Here is a 3977-nt window from a genome sequence, read left to right on the forward strand (position 1 = left end):
ACGGGTAAGGACATCATACCGGAAGAGTAGTCTACCCGCTCTTCTCTGTGTTATGAAAGGGTATAAATCCACGACCTAGTTGTGCTCTTGTGGTCTTTCATTTTGGGCAACTTTATAAACGTTAGGCTTTTTTGTCATGTTTAAACAGCTACCACCCCTAAGCTTGGGCCCTAAGGAACATATACTGTTCGTTTTCGGCAATGGGTGACCTGGTTGGCACTGGGGGATTTCTTTGGGTACATACCTTTATGTAAGAGGGAATTTTGCTCTCTGGTCTGAGAATAACCTTAAAAAAGTAGTTTAGTTCATCGTTTTAAAAGTTAGTCTCCGGGAAAAGTTTATTGGTAACTTTAATCCTTAAATTTGAGCATCTTTTTTTTTGAGCCAAATTGACAATTTAATTTTAATCTGTTAGACTAACTACACTAAAGTTTTAAAAGCCGGTTATTCTAACGAAGTAATGTTCTCAATTTTGAGGACTAACACTATTGCCGGTGTTCTCAAACTACGGATGAGACGTGCAGAAAGTGTGGAGGTCTCCCCCTGGCAAAAGGGGTAAAACCCTTGGGGGACACCATTTATATAAGTTATATTATACATACTTAACAGGTCGGCTGAGGTCCTCCATCGCAAGGGGTCATTCAACACCTTTGGGGGACTGGATTTAGATTATTATACTTAGCACTGAACACAAAGTACCGGGCGAAGGGTCCTACCCTCGGCATAAGTATATTTCTTGGTGGACCTAAGATTTCTTAATGAATTAGATATACTTAGCATTGACTTATGCTACGACACATAAAACATCAGAGATAATGGTGAGCAGTTTTGTTTCATTGCCACGGAAAAAAAAAAGCGGTGTAACAATTTTTTTTTTTTTTTTTTTTTTTTAAGGGCGTAGTTTGCGGACCCCTGCTTTAGATTCATTAAATGTCTTGTCGGAAAGATATATCGTACTAGACTGCCAGATAGTTATGTAAACTTCATTCCGGCGGAACTTCATTTTATATAAAATAAATACCTAAGAGTTATAATTATTTATATTTTTTTTATACATAAGTTAAATACCTAATTTATATTTTTTATAAAGTTAAATACCCAATTTATATGTTTTTTCTTCTTGATTTTAAGTATATGATGCAAAAATAACACCCAGACTCTCGGACTTTTTTTTATTAATGTTATTTTATCTTTATTTTTGATTAATATGAATTGCCATACATAAATCTGCTTCCAAGTTACTATTGTGACTTCTCAGACTCTTAAGAAGTCTAGGAAGTACAAGGTTACATGATTTTTTTTAGATACTTTTATACCTACTTAGATTAATAAGGTGAGCTGAGTGAGTACTTAAGTAGTAGGTAGGTATATATTTTTTGATAGGTTTGGTCAGATTTTTTTTTTTTTTTTTTTTTTAAATTATGAAAATGAATTTTAAGGTCTTCAATGCCCATGATGAAAAAACACCAACAAAACTTTGGTGCTAATCAGGCATAGACTGCTTGCAGATGGATGCATTAAGTTAAGCGACGTTGCGCGTGGTTGCTATCCGGATGAGTGACCATCTGGGCAAACGTGTAGAATAGAATAGAATGGAATAGAATAGAATAGAATAGAATAGAATAGAATAGAATAGAATAGAATAGAATAGAATAGAATAGAATAGCTAATCAGGCATAGACTGCTTGCAGATCGATCCATTAAGTTAAGCGACGTTGGGCGTGGTTGCATGCTATCCGGATGAGTGACCATCTGGGCAAACGTGTAGAATAGAATATACTCTGTTTATACTGCCAGAATGAGACTGAAAAGTCCCTTTACTCCCGCAGTCTAAACAAGGTCTCATGTATTTGTCTGTTTATACTGCCAGAATGAGACTGAAAAGTCCCTTTACTCCCGCAGTCTAAACAAGGTCTCATGTATTTGGTGCAAAATAGGTGTAATTTTTTTTTTTTTATATAAATTAAAACCTTGTTTAAATTAAAAAAAAAAGAAAAAAAAAATCCTCGGACCCACTCAGGAGGTTAATGTAAGGAGGCGGATAGCTTTTCACCGAATGGAGGGTATAGCAGTGTTGCCAGATTGATCCTTCCAAATTACCGTACACTGCTAGAAAATTTGAAAACTGCTAGAAATATCATACATTTTTACTTCTCCTGGCAGTGTTGCCAGACTGGTCAGCTGAGATTACCGTACAATTTTGCTGCAAATACCGTACTTTACCGTATGCCACTTTTATAAAGTCGTACATTTTTGCATAGTACCGTACTTTTACAGCAAATTACCGTACATTATCGTATAAAACTCATTACCGTACACATTATGGTACCAAAGCTCGAATACCGTACAAATACGGTAATTACCGTACATCTGGCAACACTGGGGTATAGCCGTCAATGTTTTTAATAGCATATATACAGTGCCGTAAAACCTCCATCCCAAGAGGTGCCTTTTAGCATAAAAAGTAGCGCGCCTGCCTTGTAAGCGCTAGGTCGCGGGCCAAGAGGCGGTCAAAACTACAGGGGGTGCACAGAGTTGTGAAGTAATGATTACTTGATGTAATTAATTCCTAGTTCTAATTACTAGCTCATGTAGTTGTAATCAGTTTGGGCAATTACAAATCCTTGCATAGCTCAATCATTTTTTGTTTACTGATACCGTGTGCTGTATTTTAAGTAGTATCTTACTTAGTTGGTTGAATACCGACTTTTTACTTTCCTTATCCTATGGGAAGGAAAGTAATGTAATCAAGTCAAATTTTCGATGGTTAGTTTTTAGTGCCAAAACACGTTTTGAGGTCCCTAGAGCCTAAATCCAAAGTTTCAGCCATTGGTCCGTGTGTGTGTCTCTGTCTGTCTGTAAACAAAATATCTCGAGATGTCTGTAAACAAAATATCTCGAGAAGGGTAAGAGCTAGAGATAGAGACTTGAAATTTGGTATGTAGTTCACAAATATGACAAGAATGCGACTCAAAACGTTTGGTTAAGATAGGTGCTGCGATTGGTGGTATTTGACCGCTTTTTGGCGGTTTTCGACCGTTTTTTGGCGGTTTTCAGCTATACCGACTAAACGGTTAGAGATACTGTGAAAGTTAGGGTAAAAGAACAAGAACACCCAAAATAAGCATCATTTAATAGGATAAGGAAAGTCGTGTGATGTTCACACCAAATTTTTTTTTTTTTACCCACGATACTTTTTTTTTGCAAGTTCACCATTTTTTTGTTCGACATATCGAACCACCATAAATTGGATGACCACGCCAGATATGTAGTTCCCTATAGTACTTAGAGGTCAGCACTTTTTTATGCTTGAACAGATACCTAGGTAGGTTTTTTTTTTCTTTTTTTTTTTGCTCGAGTAGGTGATACCTCTCTACCTACCTTGCCATACTATCTTTATTATAAACATTTGTGCACATACATAGGTACCTAGGCAAGTTAGTACTACCTACCTATGTAGGTATGTGCACATACACATACATACATGCAGTGTGCACAGATACATGCAGTGTGCACACATATACATGCAGTGTGCACATGCACATACATGTATGTCTTGTTCTTTTTCTCCTTTTCCCCTGGGTTGCCTCTGCTCTGGGCTGACATTTGGTTTTGGGAACAAAAATTTTACGAGTGGATGCCGTTCCCACTCAATCTTTGCTGTTTTTACTTTCTAAGTTTCTATTATTACAGTTATAGCGAAGCTATACTGGTAATGAGAAAGTATTGCAATCGGTCTATTTTTTTTTTTTTTTTTTTTTTTTTTTTTAAAACCCCCCCAAAAAAATTTTTTTTAATTTTTTTTTTCCTGTTTTTTTTTTTTTTTTTTTTTTAATTTTAAATCCACCAACAGAAATATTATTGTCAATTTATTATCCAGGTTTGTTTACTCCTCGTCATTTCCACCAACATGTCTACATAAAAAAAAGTAAAAAAAAAAATCCACTAAGTAACAAGTCTTTAATTTGTTATCTAAG

The sequence above is a fragment of the Diaphorina citri genome, unplaced genomic scaffold, assembly GCF_000475195.1.
Source record: "Diaphorina citri unplaced genomic scaffold, Diaci psyllid genome assembly version 1.1 scaffold336, whole genome shotgun sequence".
Taxonomy (NCBI): Eukaryota; Metazoa; Arthropoda; class Insecta; order Hemiptera; family Psyllidae; genus Diaphorina; species Diaphorina citri.